Source organism: Rhipicephalus sanguineus, chromosome 8 (assembly GCF_013339695.2).
Source record: "Rhipicephalus sanguineus isolate Rsan-2018 chromosome 8, BIME_Rsan_1.4, whole genome shotgun sequence".
Classification (NCBI taxonomy): domain Eukaryota; kingdom Metazoa; phylum Arthropoda; class Arachnida; order Ixodida; family Ixodidae; genus Rhipicephalus; species Rhipicephalus sanguineus.
Window position 1 is genome coordinate 102,219,492 of NC_051183.1, and position 24,381 is coordinate 102,243,872.

Below are 24,381 nucleotides of genomic sequence, written 5' to 3' on the forward strand. Positions count from 1 at the left end.
GGTCGGCGGGGTAGTGTCGGCGTCTGGGAGCGCTAAAGTGAAGTAATACATTATGACCATGGCCTCCGCGATAGCCCTGGAACGCGTCGTTGCTATGCGTCCGTCCCATTCGGCGCGCTTGTGCAATTTTGTGAAAACGCCTTTAACACCGAGTGGCCATTTTAACCCAAGCCTCGGCCTCGCTCATAGCATTCATCCATGTTGCAAAATAGCCCTGCGACGTGCGCCTGCCTCACCTGCTGTAACTTCGTGTTCGCGCTTACGCTCGCCCCGAGAAAAATCGCGGCCGGGCTAGAAAGGAGACAAGACGCGCGTTGCATTTTCCCTAGGCCGGCCGTTACCACAAAGCTACCACAAAGCTTTGTTTTACTTTACGTTTTACTTTCGCGTTTATACGTTTCTATGATGGAGGGATCAACCATGTTTTTTTGTTATCAAGACATAATCGTAATTTTAATGAAGGCCACAGTGTTCAATTTTTCTATTAACCAGTGAAACTGAATGATTTTTTACCTATTGACATGGTTGTTTGTCACGCAGACGAGCATCTGGAAGATAAAACGGCGGCGAGAGCATGACAACACGTAAGTAATTTAGTGATAAAAATTTTTTGTAGGAGTAATTACGTCTTGAGAGATTGCTACTTGTTACAGTATGGTTCATTTGTAGCCCCTTCATTGTTAGAAACGCATTCCTCAAGGTGCTGCTTGAAATGATAACAGATTTTGAATGTATTACTCAGCCTTCTCTTCTACTACGGTTCGTTCCATGTTCGCTGAACGTTACTTATCTCGAAATATCACGGCTCGACTTCTAGAAATGTTGTTCATATGTTCATAAACATCATACGTGCTAATATAAATCGTTTGGATATGTCGGTATTTACAGAGGCTTACAGTGGGGTGGAAGCTGGTAAGTGCAGGCTGATGTGCTTTCTTTTCAGTTTTGCATGCATCATACCGGATATCAGTGCGCAACCACGGCAGTGGTTTGGGGCGGTTCAATGCCTCTGCCCGTCCCCGCTCCTGAAATTTACATTGTTGTATGTGGATACAACATTTATGTTTTTTTCTGACAGATATTTAAGCAGAGTATCTACACATAAGCTGCGAACTGTTGCGTTTGTTGGGCCACTGTGCCGGACAAACTATGGTGTATAGTCAATTGATAACCAAATTGCTCTATTGTGCAACAAGATTCCTGAAATAATTGAATACGCTAAAGAGGCTACCAACATTACACAATTTAGGAAGCGAATTATGAATGTAATATATTAAACACAATTCGAGGGTACATGTGCTGAAAATATTTATTGTATTTGATATATTTAATGTATGTAATATATTATTTGTATTCATCGATTGTCCCATTACACTTCAATTTGTATGTATTTCAATATATGTTAAATGGTGCTGATCACCGTGTATTTTGTGTTTATCGCTGAAGAACAGCTTTGTTTGCACCTTTATAATATAGTTCTCTAATTGCTGTAGTATTCCTCGTTTATTTATTGTTTGTATGTATATTGTGGTATATTCTTTAACTTGTCTTGCTGTACCTTCCCGAAGTGTCTCACGAAGACTGGGCCAAGTTAGGATACAAACATTCTCCTTTTTGCTCCCTTCGTGGCCATTTTGTGAAAATGCCCAAATCAATGAAATGAAATGAAAAATGAAATATATACACGCACACACGCAAACAAGCGAGCGAAGAAATCTCCATGAAGAGAGGTCGGACCGCTATACCCGCCATTTTTCCGCCGCAAAATACCTTCTGGCTACACCTTTGCCAAATATGGATTCTTCTGATGTATGTGCTTGCGGCGTCCCTACGGATTCAACAATAGAAAATGGGCAGGATAGCAGCCATAATGTCAGATTTTTTTTTTTCGTTTAACGCAATTTATTGCGTGCGCTGCCACGTCTTTCGCGGAGTCATAAAGGACATAGCTCAGCCGATGGGTTTCACTCACACATAAGGGAGGCTCCAGAGTTGAACTCGAGGGCGGCTAACGGCAGAGATAGCGAAAGATAGCGAATGAACCGTTGCCGCGGCGCCAAAGGGCGTTGTGCCATCTTCTGCAGAATCACAGGAAATACTGACATGTGTAGAAAGCTTAGTCAGGTTTAGTAGCGGCTCCTGAAACGGCAATTTTGGTGCAGCTATCTTAGTTGTCATTTATAATATTTGTAGAAAGCGCAAAGAGCTCGGTTTTCGGCGCGAGCTCAATCGATGATGGCACGATGTGTGGAGAGAATGTCACAACCAAATTTGTCGTTGTGAGCAGATGATGGCAACGCAAATAATTTTGACATACAGGACAGTCTCAGTGACGAGGCATCCTCGTTGACTACATCATCGATGCAGGCGCCGAACGGCCCGACGTACTGCACACAGACAACAGTAGCCATAGACGTAGGAATAGTCCACAAATGGGCGTTGTCACTTTTCCATAATTGTTGCAGGTACGTACATCTATCGCTGAAAGAGCAGCGCCGCTTGCGGGAAATGCTGGCGCCGATATTTTCTCTAGTACCGAGGCTTCAAAAAGTTAGCAGCCTCATACACCCTCTGTAACACTTCAAGGCGAATGCCTGCCGCAAATAGTGTAATACATTAGTGAAGTAAACTAATTAAGTTAGTTAGTTTTGGTAATTAGGTTACCTAATTGGGGACCATACTTCTTGCAGGATAGGGAGAGGCGTAGTGTGTGAGAGGCGTAATAAATTACCTTCCACTTTTCACTTCATTGTACTCTGCCTACTTCAGCACTTAATTGTTAATTCCGTACGTCAGCACACAATTTTTACGCTTGAAGTGCTAACGAAGTACTATTTCTCTCCCAAACCTTTTGCATGTTTTCCATAAAACCGTGCTTACAACAATCGTATACGTGTCGCTTTTTCAAAGGTGTTGAAGAAAGACCGCGGTAAGCAAAGCCAAATGTACTTCCTGCAATTTCATCTTTTCATTACTACCCTACATCTTGCATGCAAGTGGCTACCCGTCCTTTAGAGGAGTACTGACTTGTTATTGAAACTTCGCAAAATGGATATATTAGGTTTCGTTGTCATGCAGCGTTCAGCTCTCCACACACCTGCAGCAAGCAAAATCGCACAAAATATTTTATTCGAATTCAAAGCTTCGTTGTCCAACATCTGCAAGCAAGCCCCACTGAAATGCACAGTGTAAACTGTAATCACGTGCCGCAGAGTCGCAGTTACAGTAGTGACTCTACGTCCAGCATGTGGCCGAAATCGCTCGTCGAAGTCGCTGGACGACAATCACTCGTCCCTGCTTACGTGCACCACGTGCAACTGACAGAAGATGACAGGGCGACCACTAGAGCGTTACGAGTTACTGGTCGCCACGTAACCCACAGCTGTGTCATACTGTGTTGACAGTGACAGTGAAGCCGGCTCCTCGATATCTAAAGCTAAAGTTAGTTTTTATTGTAGCGTTGCAATTCCATGTGCCTCAAAGCGTTCTGAAGTGGTCTCGAACGAACTAATTTTCTTAGGGCAACAACACGAATATTTCGACAAATCGTGCCATACTCATTTAAGAATGTCACAAAAGTGTCTAGTCCTCGTCACTATAAGTGACGAGGACTACTTTATAAGAACTACTTATAAAGTAGTTTCTTGCTGAGTTCAAAGTTATTATTTTCATAGTAATAGATCTCGAAAACAAGCAGTCGTGACCAAGGCCTTGAATTGGGTTTTCAGGCGGCGTTTTTTTTAAAATAATTGGCATTCTGTCGCACAGGCTCCAAACCGTTTATTCAGCGTGATGTCACCCTCAATATTTTGGCTATAGTATGTCACCACTTGACATTCTCGAATATACTCGTAATAAGGAAGGTGTATGAAGACATCAGAAGCAGTTGAATTTTAGCTATTATAATGAAACACGGACGTGGAGAACAAGATACTTACAAATATACTTACATTACTCAGAAAAGGCACCCTCCAATACTTACGAAAAACTTACTAAATAATACTCACAAGTGGCAAACTAATATTTACGAAAGGCAGCTTGTGCTTTTAGAGCCACACCGTATTTATAACATTCGCAGATCTGATATGCGGCAGATTATAACGCTGCTGTTGAGACAAAAGTCGTGGTTCCCTGTTATGAGTGCCTAGCTTTTGTTCAATAAACCATAGAACGTGCCTAGAAAGAATCTGGCTCCGTGAAGCTTTACCTAGATTTTTTTTTTGTCGCACAAGAACGCATATAAAACTGTGAAAGAATGTGAACTAACCTTGTTGGAAAATATACCGTGCATTCATTCTCTCGAAACAGGAGGAAGAGGAGGTTTTAGATTTCCTAAAAAAAGGCGGATGGGGGAAGGGGTTGTGTTTGTCAATACACAGCTTTCTGTGCCATTTAATTGATTAAACAGTTGCCCTTTATTACCACTGCCTCTTTTGCGGTTATTCACCTAACACTGAACACCACTTTTGTGACAGCTATTCTTTAGAAAATGCGGCAGAATCAACACACTCTGGCAATCAATTTCATGCGCAGCACTCAGTGAATAGCAGCCTTGACGGGTTTCTCGCTTTGAACAATCGTTATGAGGTGGATCGCCGTCTCTGTCTAAATTCAATGCTTTTGCACAAATCGTGCGCTTCCCAGGAAAGCCAAGTAACACTGGCGTCTGGACAGACTTCTGTTGCTGTAAACCGACTAAACATGTATCGACTACACGTTACGGCCGTTGTGCACAGCATACATTTACCATGTCGCTCTTCATTAACACGTCCTTGCGACTCTCCACTCCAATTATCACTGCTATTTTTGGCTCCGCACTGCCAAAGAATTTACGAGAGGCCCACACGCTAAAATTTCAAATGCTGAAACGAATGACCTAATATATACCCCTGTTCTAAAAAGATACAAGCTGGAATGAGGAAGAGTTAATTTCTAGGCTTTTATTATTCATCAGGTAACACATAAGGGTGTAAGCATGCCGTCAGTTTCATTAATGGAAGAAGAGGTACGGTAACTCCATCAAGCCATCTTGGTAGCTCATTGGCAGTCCTGCCTGTTTGTTTTATTGCGATATTAATTATACGACACTGTAAGCGCATTTGCTGTTGTCGCTGTCGGCGTCGCCGTGATGCTCCATATAAAGTCCAAGTGCGATGCAACATCGCCCCGCGCTTTGCACGTTCTTTGTGCGAGTGCAGCCGACGATCGCGGCTCATGCGAGGAGGAAACGCGCCGGCTGCATTCCGTGGCGCGAAAGGGCTGGGGGGGGGGGGGGGTGTTGTCCGTGAGGGGGAGCTGCGTGGCTTTGGCACGACCTGCGAACGCCGAGCAGTCGCACCGTCGCGCTATCTCAACAGAGATATAAGCCCGCATCTCATAAATTTGTGCGTGCCGCGTTCTCACCACTCCGTTTGCGTTGAAGTGCGAGAGAACACAAAGGACATTACGCTCGCTGCAGCGGCCGCGTTTTCTTACGCCAGCGTTTCGTTCAGTTACGCCAGGTCGAATGTTACGAAGTTAGCTGCTAGCCTTACTTCTTGTGGACATTCCAATTTGCTGCTATCGCATTCATTACGTCGCCCTTGTGGCGCAACTGTGACATATTTATTTAGCCTCTCAGATAAAATCATAAATAGTTGAAATGCGAACATGTTAGAACTAAAACGCTTTCTTTCGACGTTGAGTTTACCAGTACGCATAATTCAAACATGACTTCTACTGGATTTCAACATGATTTTTACAATGCATAAGCTATCGCAGACTACCACATAATTATCTGTACGAGATAAAACTGTCAAGTTATCGCATGTAAAAACAGTTCCTACTTGGTTATTTATTGTTTACCTTTCATTTGTCTATGGCTACATGTTGGCGTGTTTATTTCATGTATTATCCTCAGTTAAAAGTTAGCGTTTGTCGCCTTCACACAATGACTGTCTTTGCGCTGAACATGAAATCAGAAACTTTACGGCAACGAGCTGAACGTGTAGCTTTAGCGACAGGCGCTGCAGCCCATGCGAGATGAAATTTGCGAAGGTGTAACTTTTTGACCAGGTGTGTGCGAGGGAGAAGATAAAAAGAGTAAACAAAGCAACAAATACGTAGCGAAGCGTAATATTCATGCCAGTAATTTTTAACGCGATAGCGTTAAAGAGCTGGTATCGCAGAAATTCCGCCGTCGGCGTCGGTGTCGGCGCCGTTGGTTGTGAAGGAAAAATCATCATCTTGTCCGTGACCGAAAAAATCGAAAAAGCTGCAAATAAAATAAATACTAAAAATGTGGGGTCCGAGTGAGAATCAAACCCAGGCCGTCTGCGTGGCAAGCAGGTGTTCTACCACACAGCCACGCCTCTGCTTGGAGCTGCACTGAAAGTAACTTTCATGCTTCCCAAGAATACGCGTCCTGTATAGAGGTGTCACAGTACAAGATGTAATCTCGCAGTAGTATTGCGTGGTACAAAGCGTACATTGCCATCGGACGTCACACCACGTCAATATCATAACGACTTGGTGGTTTAAAGACAGCCACCCATTACAAAGGCACACACATTACTGCGCGTATTCCCTGAAGACCACGTAGTGGGTGCATCGCAACTTCGAAAAAGTTTCTCGCGCATAATTGCTCCTGGTTTAAAGCATGCTACCCATTACATAAGGCACACACCTTAGTGCGCGCATTCTCTGAAACACTCGTAGTGTTTGAAGTGCGCACTAGGGGCAGGATATCGCTATCGCGTTCAACTCTCAAGGCGAAGCTTAAGTGTCCCCCAATTTTTGTTCTCTCCTACTCGTCACAGACACCAGGAACACGAACAGCAGCTTGACTTCCGAGGAAGCGGAAGCTACATCTTGTTCACCTGCATCATACCCGTCATTCTGGGATTCCTCGGATTAGCGCTCATCTTCGTCGTGAGCCGTGAGTGAATTACGCGCAGTAGGCTTGCTACTCCTAAGCGCACAGGGTAGGCCCTGTACGAGCCATGTATTGAAAAGCTTTTTTGAGACCAATTTTCTTTTAAACTGCTATATGCAAAGCACTCGGGTTTGTTTCATTTTATTTGCCGGCCTCTCTTCTTGCAATGGAGGCAGAATTACAATCGTATTTAAAGTGCTGATATTTTTGCATTTTTTTACTAAAGCAAGTATTTCTTGTCACTACTTTTTTAAGTAAAATGCCTAAAAAATAAAACTATTCCGCATACATACGCCACTTTAGTTCAGTAGCTTCCTATTCATGCTTCGCTTATTCTGGTACTAAGTCGGCGTTCTGTTTTTTCGAGTTGTTTTGATAATGGGGCAAATATAACAGAAAAAAAACGATTTCGAGATATTGAGAGTTAAAGAGGAAAAAGAAGTTGATTACATGTTATGTCCAAAAACCACTTGTACTGAACAATTTAATTAATTGCAAGCTGCCGTACAGTCATCACACGAATAAACGTTTCCCTTCTTTTCTTGTTTTCTTGGTTCCCTGACTTGTTTTCTCATATTTTCTGTATCTCTATGGGCCAAATACAGTCGATGGCGGTCGAGCTCACCCAATCAAATGACATTCTTGCGCCTAGGGGATATGGCAAAAGACCTTGAGAAAGTTTACTGGGGGCCGTGTTGAAAGATAGAACGGTTTCAAAGGTGGCAGTTCCGAGTGTTTCCACTCCAAGGCACATGATCCATTGTGTTCTCTACGGGTTCCACGGTTCCTCCGCATTGTGTGCAGACACAGTTCCTCATAATGCAGTTTGTGAGCTCCACATCAATAAAAGCGTAGCCATTGTCACTGCAGGTAACACTTCGTCCTTGTAGCGACGCGAAATAAGGACAAAGCTTACTTGCTGAATTGCTCGCACAAGTGATCCCGGTCTCGTTTCTGTTAGTAGCCGAAGCGTGTCAATTTTCAATAATACTGCGCCTTCTAAATAGTATCGTTGATTTGTCTACACGAGAATATATTTTGCCACCGCAAGAAAATAAACGAAGGCGCAACTAAACTCAAAATAAATGCACAGAACCACGTCTCTATGCGCGTCTGACACACCCAAGGCATGTGGGCTCGGTAAGTGACACGCGTGTTCAAAAAAACTGCGCGATGCGCTTTAAGTAGCCGGAATATAACTTTAAAAACCTGCTAAGCTCGGGGAAGCTACCGCATTTTAATAAAACAAGTTACTTGAGGCACGAAGCTCTGGTTATGACGGTCTGAGGAAAGCGGGCTTGGCTGATCGTGAGCTGGTCTCGAAAACCTGGTCCTTCTGGCTTAATCAAAACGCGCAAAATGTGTCGGGAACTAGATATTGTCAAGGAAGGCTTTATCATTTCAAACAGCGAAAACCGAAAATGTTTAAAACATTTCATCTTGCTTAGTGTCCTTAAGCATTACATCGTAGATGCGGGTGGGTACACGAACACGTTCCTCTTTGTATATGGATGGCAAACCGGTTTATGCATCGCTTTTTATGTACATGAAGACCTGTCGCGCCTTCCACAAATGTCTATAACAAAAAAAGCTCTAGTAGTAACAATTTCTGCAGCACTTAACGTTTTGCCACATGCGTGAGAATCGTGTTTGCAACAGCAGTTTACAATGGTATCAATATTAACAGTTACTAGCTATAAAACATAGAAGCCGATACTAATATAGAGCATATATCATCTCAGCACTTTGTAAGGAATAACAAATAAACTTCCTGAATTATCATTACCAAAACTAACCTTTTGTAAGCTACTGAGCCACAGTAATGCTACTTTATTTAGGGGCCCCTTTCAATCCAAAAGGCAAAAGGTGAAGGTCTCACACACATTCCTTTTTAAGCCTAGTCACTACTTTACTAATCAAGTCAATAAAACTATGATACTAGCAACATTAGCATGCGTGCACTTACTTGCACTTTATTGAAGTATATGCGACAGAAAACAGCATATCATATAACGAAATGTACACACAGACACAATGGCCTTTAGCTGCCAAAAATGTAGATGTAGCCGCATTTCTGGGAACTGCACTTAGTGCATGTGTGTACGTATGCCTTCTCGGAAATTGTGCTAGTCATAGTCGTTAATTTGTGTGGTATAATGCGTTCATGCAAGTGTGTAGTGTAGTAGCACATAAGTGATAGTTTGATATAATGAATGCAGTAATAATGAATATACGGCTGCTGAGAAAATATCCTGAGCTAGATCAACGTACTAGTAGCAAAATGAGGTTGTAACCATTACTAAATTACCTGAAAGACAGCTCTGAAGCTTTACCGTGACTATATAGCCGAAATGAAACGGTCACTTTTTTCTAACGTAGTAACGCCGGAGGTTACGAACTATTTGCGTGCATTTAAGAGCTTTTACTGCCGTATTTTAATAGTGTAGAAATTGGTACGCCTGCTTCATTCTTCAATTGGCGCGAAAATTCGCAGTTGTTTGCAGTCTGTAGCTGCAAATCACTCCTCCAGTATGTAGCTGTGGCATTCCGAAATGACATGTGTATTGATTACAACGCACTGAACTTGAGCGCTCATCCATATTGAAAATGTATCCACCATGTGGAATGTGGGATTCCACCATCCATCATTACGGTGGAATATGGTGCTGGAAGATTGTGGCGTATGGTGTATGCTGGATGCTGGAGTATGACGGAGTGTAAAACGGCTTACAGCGTCAGGACCATCGTGCCAAGCTGTCACACAAAAATGATTGTATAGAAGGCGATGTAGAAACCATTAGTACAAAAAAGAGGAAAAGAAAGACGTATGCAAAAAAAAAAAAACATTTCTACTAGGAGTCGAACATATGGATCCCGAGTCGAGTACTTTACCTCTACGCCACGCTGGCACAAGTTTTGCTTTCTGTAGAATGACTGGTCAACATACTAATGAACCGTTTGGCTCCAGCTTTGTATGTCTCATACTCTAGACAGCCGTGACCTTCACCTCCTACTAAAATTTGCGTAGTTATTAGACGCAAACTGCTGCCGGTAGAGAATGGCACGCCGATAATGGCATGAGCGCTAACCTTTTTTTTACAATTCACAACGTAGCTCCAAAAAACAGCAAGTGGACCGAGGAGCGGGTATAGTTTACCAGCTGTTACTGCCAAGTTTAACAGCCGTTTCTCGCTTTTTCCAAAGGGCGACATGTGCAGAGACTTTATGTCGACTCTAATCTCATTCGATAAATACGCGTGTACAATTGACTGAGTATTGCGATGTTTCTTTTTTTTCGCACAACCTACAGCGCAGCCGTGCTAGCGCACTGACCTGACGCTGTATCATTATCTACAACTAATAACAGCTGGACCAAAAACGAGTGCAGTGAGCAGAAAAAAAAATATGCCAATCATATTGATTCAGTAACGCGGACGAATTGACAAGTCTATGTCCTCGAATACGAGTCAGAGAAGAGCCGGCGAGTGCGACTGGCGGCGCTTGGTGAACGGAGGCCTTTGCTGAAAGCGCGTCGCATCGCTGCTCATCGCTTCTTGTGCCGACACGGTACACAAGAAAAGATGCTTCATTTATGTTAGCCAATGCCACAGCTATGCTGTAAATTCATTCGTACTCGTCGGATTCGTGTATCCTGAAACGCAGAAGCGCCGATGACACGTAGACGGGCTCGGTCGGTACGCTATGCCTAACCTTTGGTGGAAATCATGGTGGTAGAATATGATGGTGGAATTCGTACTTCGCGGGGCTTATCTCGACGAAGGCCGAAGGTAAAAGTTTGTCCATTTTATCTGCGCGTGTATTTTCCCTGTTACCTTAAAGTGCCGCTGAAGTGTGCAAGAATTGCTAGAGTTGCGCATCTAGCATGGAGGTATCAAGGGGCGGGTGTTTTCTGGTCCACCCGCTGGAAGGGGTAATTGCGCAGCCAGAGCCCATTTACTTCTCGACAACTGCGCGGAGATCTAACACAGTTAGTGTCGCTGTCCACACCGACACCGCCCCCCCCCCCTCTCGACTTGTAAACCTCACAATGCAGCAACACATCATGGATGTAAACCTGATAAGTACTTGCGTAAAATGTAAACAATCACGGCTGCCGTGCTCGACAAAATTTGAGGCGGTTATTGGCGCCGCATAAGTGAAAAAAAGCGTGCTAGAAAGCTTAATGATCGGCGATGGCTACATTGAACTGTAAACATATTTTTCTGTATATTCAACAGGAAAACATTATAAATTAGTGATTTCACTGTTTCACATAATGTCACGTGCACTTCCACCATGCCACAATCGTCCATCATGCTTTCATCACGCCACCCTCATCCAGCTTGTTCACCGAGCCATCCACCAAAACATGTTTTGCATCGCCACCACCAGCCAGCATTTTCCACTTTACACCAAAAGAAGCTCGCCACCACCACCACCACCTGCCATCATCGGCCACCACCACCACCACTCTCGCCGTCATCAGCCATTATGAGCACCACAGCTTTCACCCCATCCACTATTCTTTCCACCTTGTCCACTATTGTTTCCACCAAATCCACCAAGAATTTCAGCATCCACCAACCCACGATTTTCAATACGGATGCATCTACTAAGGCTGAAGGAAACATCCTTAGCCAAGAGATTTCTGTTTATACAGCTGATTTTTTTCTTATCACTAAAACCAAAACGCGTTCATATTAAAAGATTTCTCACGTGCCATTATTTCGCGCGAAAGTTTAAAAAGTCTACACTCTTAAAAAAAAGAGAGTCAAAAGGGAGTCACGTCTGCTTGACTCTCTTTGTGGCAGCCGATGACCACCTTTTTTTCTAAGGGGAGTCACAATGCTCTGGTCGACGCTCCTGAATGAAATAGATGACTCCCTTGCTCCAAGGGAGTCAGTGATGGTTCTGCATATACAGGGTGGGTTTTTTAAAAAAGAAAGCTTCACTGGCTGCGACCAAGATACAGTTCGCTGCTTTGGCTTGTGGTATACCGAAAAATTTTGGTTGAGAATATATAACATGGATTCGTAAAATGTGGAATTACGCACGTATTGTGTTATGGCTTCAGTTACGATACTGCTGAAACGGCGCTTCGAAAACGTCTACAAGTAAACAGGGTTCTTAAAAAATCTTGCCCCCAAGCGAAACATTCAGAGTTATGACAACGTTTAACAATGGCAGCGCTGACAAATTTGCGAATCTTCGCACGTTTGCAAGCGAGGTTTGTAGATTCCTACGACAGCATGTATGGCAGAAAACATACATTTATTAGTGAAATGGACGTGCATGGTGTTGAACGCACTGGCGATCGGGAACACATCTAACTCGACGGCCGTAAAAACATGTGCCGCAAAGCTGGCATGATAACCGCGCAGACCGGTTATCAAGGCGACGCTTTACCGCGTCTCCTAAAGAGCGACAATACTACCAGAATTATAGCTCGCGCGGTCATCATTTCTGCCCGCCACAGCTAAACTATATCTTCACGATAATCCCGCGCGGGCCACCAAATCGCTCAGCAAACGTTGAGCACAGCTAGGCACGCACACACGGCCTCACCGCACTCTCCCTAGCCCTAGAGCAGGGGATGCACGTTCACCTGCTCCCCCTCCCACCGTACAGCCCTTACAGACACACACAGGGCACGCTTCGCCTCCTCCACCCTGATATTATTCAATGGAGCTTTAACTATGCATGGATGTGTGTTCTATAGCACCAAACAAAAACCGAAACCATTTAGGCGTTCGTGGAGGCTACTTTAATCCAAAGCCGAAGCCATCAATACGAGACAGCCATTTGGCCTGGCGTCGTGAGACGGCATTGTTCGTGATCCGTCTCGTTGTGGTCGTTCTTTAGTCCGCCAGAATAATCTGTGTCGTCAGGCGTGATTGCAAGTGGTTGTTTTGCGTGACTTTCTTCGTGCTATGCATTCGTGGCGTAGTATCGTATCGTCGGCTCGCTCTTGCCGTGTCTGGCTGATCGTTTTGCGTGACTTTCCTTCCGTGCTATGCATTCGTGGCGTAGATCGTGTCGTCGGCTCACGCTTGCCGTGACTGGCTGAAGCAGTGTCACTCAGTGTTTGGGAAAAGCAGCCTCCGGACGGAGAAGTCCCTGCAGTAAGCTTCGTTTCGTCGTGAACTTGCCTGAGCAAGATGGCAGCGCATGACGGATCCCAGTGGCACCGACAGACGAAGCCTGTGGACGACGCTCCTACGGTCGTTATAGATTTCAGGTGAGTTCTGCCGGCTTCTGCCTACAACTCTTTTACTCGCTTCACACGTAGCTTTGCCACTTGCCTTTCTGATGTTCCAGTTGCACGGATTTTGCTATCGTGTTTCAGTGGCTTGGCAACGACGAAACCGCACTGGACTATCCAGTAGCGGGTAAAACGGAGTGGTGCGCGCCAATATCGTGTTTCCTTATTCCATACATGCCAGAAAAACATGAAATTGCGAGTTGAAATCTCGGTTGCAAGTCGAGTGTGGTGACACGTAGAGCAACGTTGCACCGATATATATTTGAAGGGTAAGTAAGATCAGCTGATCAAAATCAATCTAATGCACCCGGCCCGAACATGCCGGATATCCAGATCATGATTTTGGCTCGTGAAACTCTAGAATTTAGTGTTTCTTTCCTTTGCTACCCAGACGTTGAAACACGTTTAATACGTATTTATTCGCTGCATATTCGAACTTCTCGCCGTGTTTGCTTGTTTGTTTGTTTGTGTGTGTGTGTGTGTGTGTGTGTGTGTGTGTGTGTGTGTGTGTGTGTGTGTGTGTGTGTGTGTGTGTGTGTGTGTGTGCGTGCGTGCGTGCGTGCGTGCGTGCGCGCGCGTCCGTGCGTGCGTGCGTGCGTAACTGCTATAAAACTTTGATGCAATAGCTTTTGTAGCACGGTTTCATTTAATTGAAACAGTGGTGACTTGATCTTATGATGCTAAAAAATATCATGCAACAAAGGTAAATGTGAGTTCACTTCAAAGTTGTAGTTTTTTTTTTTTTTTCCACAAACTGCATACGAGCATAACCTCATCCTCCTGTGATACTTGCTTTGTCTAATGTGGTGTGGTGCTAGTACCTAATAGTAAACACAACACCGGCTAGTAATAATGGCAGTAAACATACTGCTCAAACGCTGTGTTTCGTGGATATTGGATGCCTTTGTTATACCAGCCGTGGTTCAGTTCGTTATTATTTTCAACACAAAGATACAGTCTACAGTGATGTTGTGGGCAGTGGACAAAAATCCCTTAAAATGGACTTGGAAGCGTTACGCTGCGAAGCCCAAGGACGCGGGTTCTATTCCTGACCCCGGCAGCTGCATTTAGATGGGGGCGAGATACAGAAACTTCCATGCCCTTTGATTTGTGCACGTTGAAGAACTCCAGGTAGTTGAAATTAATCCGTGATCTCCCACTACGTAGCACCGCTTAATCGCATTGTGCTTTTCGCTCATAAATCTCTAGCAATTATTGCTTCGTCATTATACCTCGAAACACTCGCTGTATCCTATTTGAATTCTATTCGCCATAGTCTGCAATGAATATTTAGCACTTTTTACAGCGGGTACCTCATTTGACATTCTTTTACAATGCACCTTAATTGTCCCAATTTCGTGCCATAATCAGCTGTTGTTTTTAATATGTATATAAGTCACTTCAGCACTGTTCCTTTTTGTTTGACCGCTTCTCATCACCTCAATTGTTTGAGGTTTGAGGTGATGTTTGTGCTGCACAGTTTGCCCGAGTTTGCTCCCAACCCTCTATACTGGTCAACGCTGGCTGGTGGGTTGTCCTTCCAGACAAACGGAAAAACGAGACCTTTGCCTGTTGATATAGATCTGAAGAAAAAATGGCACATTAGGCCTTTAGAATAGCTGCACCTTCGTGCAGCCGTTCTGAAGCCAGGCACTAGAAGGGCACGCTCACAATGATGCGACAGAAAGAAGGCAGTGAAGGCAAGCCTAGTCTTGTCGTACATTCGCCATATTTCGTGTAGCTGTATACACATTTTGCCGTTTTCTTCGTTAAACTAATAATAACATTTGGCGTTTAACATCCCAAAACCACGATATGATTGAGAGACGCCGTAGTAGAGGGCTCTGGAAATTTCGACTACCTGGGGTTCTTTAACGTGCAGCTAAATCTAAGTACACGGGCCTCAAACATTTTCGCCTCCAACGAAAATGCAGCCGCCGAGGCCGGGACTCGATCCCGCGACCTACAGGTCTTCGTTAAAATACTGCTAGTCTAGTGGTTATGGTGCTCTACTGCTGACCCGCAGGTTGCGGGATCGAATCCTGGCCGCCGCGGCCGCATTTTCGATGGAGGCGAAAATGGTTTAGACCCGTGTGCTTAGATTTAGGTGCACGTTAAAGAACTCCAGGTGGTCGAAACTTCCGAAGCCCTCCACTACGGCGTCTCTCATAATCTTATCGTGGTTTTGGGACGTCAAACCCCAACAATTATTATTATTATTAAAATACTGGTGCCATGCTATACAGGGTGATTTTTTTTCAGACAGTACATATCTTTTATAAAAAAACTCTATGACAGTCACGCTCCAGTAGTACTCTAGTTCGAGGCGGAAATATTCTGCCGCAACAAAAAATGCGTTGACGGGACTAATTAACAAAACCCGTTAACTAATATTTATTTATTGACTTGAGGGCAGTTGTTTATATTAGAAATTTGTAGTGCGTGCCGCTTTATGGTATACCCATTTTTCAGAAATCATGAAAGTTTTACGTAACTCGAGATATTTATTGTGAAATTTTAAGGGCGAAATCAAAACTGATCGTGTCCGGCACACAGAAAACGCGGTTTTTCTGTTACGTCAGACCGGAGCTGCCCGCGACAAGGGAGTGACGAAATTTGAATGAAGGCGCGTCGTGGTCGTACCTTTTCGTGAAAACTGGCAAGTCATCTAACTTGCGTCAGCGGATCGCCTTACCTTTGCATGTGGCGTTTGGTGCTCATTTGTTTCTTTCGAGATGCGCGCATCCGAAACGGCAGTAATATCAACCTTTTCTTTCTATGTTTACAGATAAGTACCACACATCGCACCCAAATAATAAGCTGTTTACTTGTGTATTTCTGAATGCTTGCAGATTTTCCTGATCACATTCTGCTTCGGCCCACCTTCATTAAACTATCATCACCTTCTTTTCACGTGTAGCTCCGAGCTTACGTAACAGAGAAGCGACGTTTCCTGCATGTCAGGCGCTATCAGTTTCGATTTCGTCCTTGAAATTCAAGGATGAATATCACGAATTACGTGTAACTTTCGCGATTAAAAAAAATGTGTATGCCATAAATTGGCACGCGATACAACTTTCTAATATAAACAACTACCTCCAGGTCAGGAATTAAAAGTTAATTAATGAGTTTTTGTTAATTAATCTCTTCATTGCCATTTTAGTTGCAGCAAACTATTTCCTTCTTGACATAGAGTGTGTGCGCGAAAACATCTTGAGCATGACTATTATACAATTTTGATAAGAAATATGCGTTCTCTAAAAAAAACATCCTTCTAATTGTACGGAGGTCATGCAGCGGAAACAGTTGCAGCTGGCTAAGGGAGTAACAGACCCTCAAAGTACAGCAAAGTTAATGAGTATCCCTGGTTTTGTTCATTGCCATGACACTTCATGGAATCTGGTGTGTGAGCGCTGCCCTTGTCAGATTAAAAGGTGATCGATCTGTCTGTCATCATGTGTTTATTTTTGTGCACTTGACTATTTCAGGTTGCTTCAAGACTGCACATTGAAGCTCTACAGCTGCATTTGACCAGGAAGCCTCCTTGGAAACTTCGTGTCTCGAGGTAGTCAAGACGTGTCCAAGAATTCGGAATAGCCACGCTTAAGGTCTGGCCGTGAGTGGTCTCGAATCAGTGCAACCTGCTGTCCTTTTCGCCAGAATGCCACCTGACCCTGACATGGTCTGGGAACACGACACTGCCAAGCTCATGCACGCAAGCTGTGTCACCTATTGGGGTCCTGTATCTCAGATGACTACATGAGAATCCTGTACTACATGAGAACTACACATGTTGCATGTTTTGCGCTGTATGCCACATAAAATATGTAATGGATGTCGCAAAGAAGTGCTTGATGGCTGGCCATTGATTCCTATTCATAAAAACTGACTGCTGGCTATGCTAATGTTTATGCCAGGTCTAGTATATTGCCGCATTTGACAGTAATGAACGATGTTAGCGAAACTATTGCTTTTCATATCTCACTCATTCTGACAGTAATGTGTCTCGCTGTATTTCTGGACGGTGTTTCTGTATTTCAGTTCTGTAGAGAACTCTCCATACCACCGCTAAATATATATATTTATATATATCATACCTTATATATATAAGGTACTTGACACACGACGTACGTTTTAGCATTAGCATAGTGCTAAAACGTACGTCGTGTGTCAAATGCCTTCCTACAGTATCAGGACCTTCGTGATCTTTCTGTAGCTCTTATATTTAAGGGTCATTCCATGCCAAGTGTCCCAGACGTGGCGCTCGCACATCGCAGCTTTTGCTGATAAAATTTGTGCCTTTTTCCTGTGCCACATGGAGTATTGTGGCAAAACATTCTTGCTCGAAAAAATTTTTGACGGTCCTGGCACCCCCTCGAATTTCGCTTCTATTTATTAAACTGTACCTAATAGAAAAATGTGTATAAAATCTACTTTTGTCTGTTGAGCTTCTAAAGTGTGCTTGCGCTATCGCAGAGGTTCTGTTTAGTTGTCCCATTCATTATTTCCGAATTTTTGTTTTGAAGCTACGTAGCTTCAAAAACTACAAAAATCTTCAAAGTTCGTGAATTTTTCTTGAGCTATCTGGAACTCACCCTAACCAATATTAATAATAGCCTGATTTCCATGAAAGTGTATTTTAGTACAGAAATGTTAAGGGGTAAAATAGACTTCAGATCTTTCCGAAAAAAAATTGTGAAATTAGAGAAAATGTACGATTTGTTGCATGTTTGACCATATTTTTCATACTGATGCGGTCAAAGTAAAAATCCTCGTCATGCGGCGTTTGATAAAAGACTTCATCGTTAAGTAATGAAAAAAGTCTTATCAAATAATTTTTTTCTTTTAAGGAAGAAAATAATTTTGAATTTGGCCCTCCGAACGCGCAGTGCATTTCATTTTGTTGCCACTTCGCCGCAAAGCACGTGGTAGCCCTTGCAGCTGACACTCGTCACAGGCAACGGCCAGATGCGAGATGTATGTCAGTGGCTCGTGAGTGGTCGAAAGTCTTGTCACGTTGATGTCAGGGCGACGAGTAATGAATTCGCGTTACAATGTGAGCTTGCTTGGCGGGCCCAATGGGAAGTATGGACGCCCGAGAGCAGCCTATGGCGTCGTTGGCACATTGTGCTAGAGGCCGTCTGTACAACATGTATACCCTGAGAAAGAAGTGTGTACAGTGTGCATTATTTCTTTCAGTATGTGTATGCTAGTTGTGCAGACGTCCCTCTAGGACATTGTGCCAACGACTCCACATGCTGCTCTCGGGCGTCCATATTTCCCATTGGGCCCGCCTAGCAAATGCTCATTGTAACGCAAATTCATTACTCGTCGCCCTGACAGCGCGACAAGACTTTCGACCACTCACGAGCCGCTGACATACATCTCGCATCTGGCCGCTGCCTGTGACGAGTGTCAGCTGTAAGGGCGACCACGTGCTTTGCGGCGAAGTGGCAGCAAAATGAAATGCACTGCGCGATCGGAGGGCCAAATTCAAAAATTATTTTCTTCCTTAAAACAAAAAAAATGATTTGATGAGACTTTCTTCGTTACTTAACGATGAAGCCTTCTATCAAACGCCACATGACGAGGATTTTTACTTTGACCGCATCAGTATGAAAAATACGGTCAAACGTGTGACAAATCGTACATTTTCTCAAATATCACAATTTTTTCGGAAAGATTTGAAGTCTATTTTACCCCTAAACATTTCTGTACTAAAATACACTTTCCTGGAAATCAGGCTATGATTAATATTGGTTAGGGTGAGTTGCAAATAGCTCAAGAAAAATTCACGAACATTGAAGATTTTTGTAGTTTTTGAAGCTACGTAGCTGGTAGTGAAACACAAAAAAAATCGGAAATAATGAATGGGACAACTAAACAGAACCTCTGTGATAGCGCAAGCGCGGTTTCGTAGCTCAACACACAAAAATAGATTTTATACACATTTTTCTATTAGGTACAGTTTAATAAATAGAAGCGAATTTCGAGGGGGTGCCATGATTGTCAAAATTTTATTCGACCAAAAGTGTTTTGCCACAATACTCCATGTGGCACAGGAAAAAGGCACAAATTTTATCAGCAAAATCTGTGATGTGCGAGCGCCACGTCTGGGACACTTGGCATGGAATGACACACACACACACACACACACACACACACACATATATATATTGAGAGAGCGTAGGCATCGGCAAGTTGGTAATTCATGTTTGACTTTTTGAGCGCGCAAAAGAACAGGGACGAAAAACGACGCAGACACAGCGCTGACTTCCAACATATGCTTTATTTTCTACAGTGGTACGTATATATATATATAGACAACAAAAAGCAACGCACGCAGGCGCATTGTACAGGAAGGCTTCATGTAAAACCACAAATAAGTATGCATGATAAGCAATCAAACAACCTGATACCGGATTTTTTTCTTCTTTAAGAGATCAAGCGGTCATTCCTGACTACCACTATCGTCTAGTCACCCCGTGGGCCTTGCTTAGAAAGTCTAGTTCTTTTTGGATAGGTCAATTGAAGGTGCACTAATGCACATGTCTCCAAAACTTGCAATCTTCGCCGCTTCAATTATCTCACGTGTTGTTTGTGCCTGGCTCCTTCCTGTCGCAGTGCACTGCGAATACATGGGATCGCACCCACACTTCCTGCAGTGGAAAGCCAAATGTCCCACACCTCCAGTTCGCACGTTATTTGCGTGCTCACGCAGCCTGTCATTGGCACACCGTCCCGTCTGCCCTATGTATTTCTTGCCACAGGACAGCAGTAACTCATAAACGATGTTGTTCTCACATTTAACAAAGCTTTCTTTGTGCTTTTTTTGGCACCTGGGTTTTTCAGAACCACTGTAGGAGGCCTTGCACAGATTATAAAGCTTGTTTGGTGCTGAAAGGACGACTCTTACGTTGGCGTTGTTTCCTATCTTTTTCAGCCTATGTGAGACATCGTGAAGGTACGGTATGACGGCGCATTTCTGCTTGACAGGCTCCGTTTCTGGTGAAGCCTGCTCCTCACCCTCGCGAGCATGTTTGACAGTCTTGAGAAGACCCTCCGCCACAGATGTGACGACATACTGAGGAAACACCGCCTTTTTCAGGCAGTCAGCTTGCGCCTGGAAACTACACGAACACTTGTGAGGACATGAGCGGCGAAGCGCATTCATTAGGGTTAATTTTGCAATACCCCTTTTAACTAGCTTGGAGTGGCCCGAAGAAAACGGCAGAAGCGGCTTATTGGCCCTAGGCTCGTACGACCAGCAAACCTGGTCTCGCTCAAAGAACATTCGTAAGTCAAGAAAACGCAAGGCGTTGTTTTGCGGCATTTCATGCGTGACTGCGAGCGGTTGCAGGAAACGCGTGAACAGATCAAGTACGTTTGAAGAATCATTGCCAAATTCGCCTGGACTTGATTCTAGAAAGACAACGTAGTCGTCTACATATCTAAACACCTTCTTTACATTTGTGCCTGTTACTAGAAACTAGAAACAGAGCTAACAGGCACAAATGTAAAGAAGGTGTTTAGATATGTAGATGACTACGTTGTCTTTCTAGAATCAAGTCCAGGCGAATTTGGCAATGATTCTTCAAACGTACTTGATCTGTTCACGCGTTTCCTGCAACCGCTCGCAGTCACGCATGAAATGCCGCAAAACAACGCCTTGCGTTTTCTTGACTTACGAATGTTCTTCGAGCGAGACCAGGTCTGCTGGTCGTACGAGCCTAGGGCCAATAAGCCGCTTCTGCCGTTTTCTTCGGGCCACTCCAAGCTAGTTAAAAGGGGTATTGCAAAATTAACCCTAATGAATGCGCTTCGCCGCTCATGTCCTCACAAGTGTTCGTGTAGTTTCCAGGCGCAAGCTGACTGCCTGAAAAAGGCGGGGTTTCCTCAGTATGTCGTCACATCTGTGGCGGAGGGTCTTCTCAAGACTGTCAAACATGCTCGCGAGGGTGAGGAGCAGGCTTCACCAGAAACGGAGCCTGTCAAGCAGAAATGCGCCGTCATACCGTACCTTCACGATGTCTCACATAGGCTGAAAAAGATAGGAAACAACGCCAACGTAAGAGTCGTCCTTTCAGCACCAAACAAGCTTATAATCTGTGCAAGGCCTCCTACAGTGGTTCTGAAAAACCCAGGTGCCAAAAAAAGCACAAAGAAAGCTTTGTTAAATGTGAGAACAACATCGTTTATGAGTTACTGCTGTCCTGTGGCAAGAAATACATAGGGCAGACGGGACGGTGTGCCAATGACAGGCTGCGTGAGCACGCAAATAACGTGCGAACTGGAGGTGTGGGACATGTGGCTTTCCACTGCAGGAAGTGTGGGTGCGATCACATGTATTCGCAGTGCACTGCGACAGGAAGGAGCCAGGCACAAACAACACGCGAGATAATTGAAGCGGCGAAGATTGCAAGTTTGGGAGACATGTGCATTAGTGCACCTTCAATTGACCTATCCAAAAAGAACTAGACTTTCTAAGCAAGGCCCACAGGGTGACTAGACGATAGTGGTAGTCAGGAATGACCGCTTGATCTCTTAAAGAAGAAAAAAATCCGGTATCAGGTTGTTTGATTGCTTATCATGCATACTTATTTGTGGTTTTACATGAAGCCTTCCTGTAAAATGCACCTGCGTGCGTTGCTTTTTGTTGTCTATATATATATGTACCACTGTAGAAAATAAAGCATATGTTGGAAGTCAGCGCTGTGTCCGCGTCGTTTTTCGTCCCTGTTCTTTTGCGCGCTCAAAAATGTCACACACACACACAGATATATATATATATATATAAAATCCTTAACAATTGTGGTGACGTGTCTAAGGACTACGCATTATTCGCAGGATGTTGTGCCGATAGTTTAGGTGCTTACTGATAAAACAGTAGGTTGTCATTACAATGTGAACATGTATGAAATGGCATGAAGTGTTTAAAACCGATTCAAAGAATAATTTTACGAATCACAGAAATTTCAGTTTGTTTATAGGATGAAGGCATGCAGACGTGAAAGAGAAGACACAGACAAACCAAACGCTAGCGTTTGAGCTGTCCGCATCTCTTCTGTTTCCGTGTTGCATGGCTTACTTTCTTCTAGAATCAACATTTTTTGTTGTTTTACGCGAGCGGAAATTGTTCTGAGACTCATCTATATAAACTTCGAGTAGTATTTTATTTCGCCCAGAGGAATCGAATGCAGCACTGTAAAGTTGCTACAAAAACTTGTTGCGGCTGTCATGCATCCACCACAGTGTTCCTGTTTGAGTAAACCCGGTGGAAGTGCCTTGTTGAGTAACAAGAGGTAGCGGCACCAACTTTCGTCGATTGTCAGATAAAAACCCTAATGGTGTTCGCTCTGATTTGAAGTTCTTTTGAAATTCTTGATCAATCTCTATAAAACTTGTTTAGTTTATGTGTATTTTACGCTGATTTTGAAAATGCAAATATTTTTCTACTATTATATGTCGTGCTAAGTATATCAAACATTTCATGTGCCATGTTAGGCCTGCACGAGTTACAAAGTAAGCATATCACAGTAATATGAAATGGGAACTGTATGCAACATAACCAGAATGCATGTCCTAAACCCACATAACAATAGTCATAGTATGCTGAACATTGACCAGTAAGTGTATGTCTAGCTGGTGATTCGCTCACGAGAGTTCAATATTACGTAACTTTTAACTCAAATGGGTTTAAAACGCGAGTTCGTATGTGGGCTAGTGGGTTCATGAACATTATGCCAGAACAGCGCAGTAAACTCCTTTGCCAGAACAGCGCAGTAAACTCCTTTAAAACTATTGCATACAGTTTTTATCCCCTAACTATAGCGATATGTCGATTTACTTTGTAACTCCAAGTTTGGAAAGGCTTGCTCATCAAGACACATGAAATTTTTATGTGTAAAAACTGCGTTTTCTTCCAGATAATTGCATATTTGAAATCGCCACATAAGTAAACCTAAACTCAGCAAGTTTCATCAATATCGACCAAGAAGAAAAATAAACGCATTATTTGTTGCAGAGTGTCTCATTGAGTACCACGAAGTGGTCACACTGACTCTTGCCAGGGGAGTCATGTACACCACTGTCCTTAAGGACAACGGAGTCAAAGGAACGCTCCAGTGGGGGTCAGCGTTACCATGGCAAAGGGGTCACCCTGACTACCTAGAGGTACTAGCGGGAAATAAAAGGTAGTCATGTAGACTCCTGCGTTGGGAGTAACGTAGACTCTCTGCTTGTGAAGAAGGGAGTCGTTGGTCTGAAGAACGAAGGGAGTCGTTTGACACCCCAAATTGTGAAGAAGGGAGTCGTTGGTTTGAAGAACGAAGGGAGTCGTTTGACAATCCAAAAGGTCATCATATGTGTAGCGAGGCGATTACCACCCAAAGGTAGTCAGTACAGACACCCTTTTTTTTAAGAGTGTACATTCAGAATGTCTCAAAAGTAACTTTATGATCTCTATTTATTTCAACGTATGTGGAAATATTCTCGACTGTTTCTTTTTCTTTTGTGCAGGTCTTGGAACTGAACCCGCTGCTGCAAGTGAGTAATGCGGTTTCAAGTGCGCGAAAAAAATTATTTTGCCTTAATCCATGACATCGGTGTCTGGCAGTGAGTATATTTCGGTTAACTTCGTTTTTCAAAGAGCTATTGAAGTGGCTGTCAGATGCCACGTAAAGGGAAGCGCGTAGTGGAGACTTCCTCCGCTAGGTGCCGCTACGATCCTAGCTGCTCACAAGAAAACCGTGTGCTCTTGCAGTGAACTCGTTCAGTGAAATTTCAGGAATTATCCGTACAGTTATTTGTCCCCTAACCAAAATTAACTTAGTCTCTGATATCATACGTACCCAATAGAAATCTTGAAACAGAATTATTGATTTCCTTTGACTTTAATATGCAAAATACTCTTTCTGAATATTTCGAAAATCGCGCGCTAGTGCCTGACCGGAAGTGCTCGGAAAAGAAAGAGAAGTGTCACTTAGTGCCCGTGTCACTAATAAATTAGATTCCTGCATTTTATAAAACCATGGTGTGATTCTTATACAAGCTCTAGTAAGTGGTTAACCTCCCACAGCGTGACAAAGAATCACAAAGGGGGCAAGAGAACCCTGGTTCACATCAACCACCTCAGATTCCATTACGTGCACCTAAACGAAGTAGAACGGTTACTCCATTATAATCTCGTAGATTTGGGTCTATGAGG

The 24,381-nt window shown here is 43.6% G+C and overlaps 1 protein-coding gene across 1 annotated transcript in view; it reads left to right on the forward strand.

The window, feature by feature from the left end:
* The first annotated feature begins 6,815 nt into the window (after positions 1-6,815).
* The window catches only part of LOC119402271 (uncharacterized), a 30,310-nt gene continuing 12,744 nt past the window's right edge, over positions 6,816-24,381 (forward strand). The window contains exons 1-2 of the mRNA XM_037669406.2: positions 6,816-6,916; positions 23,694-23,720. The gene's annotated coding sequence lies outside the window, so the exon portion shown is untranslated. The remainder of the gene's footprint in view (positions 6,917-23,693; positions 23,721-24,381) is intronic.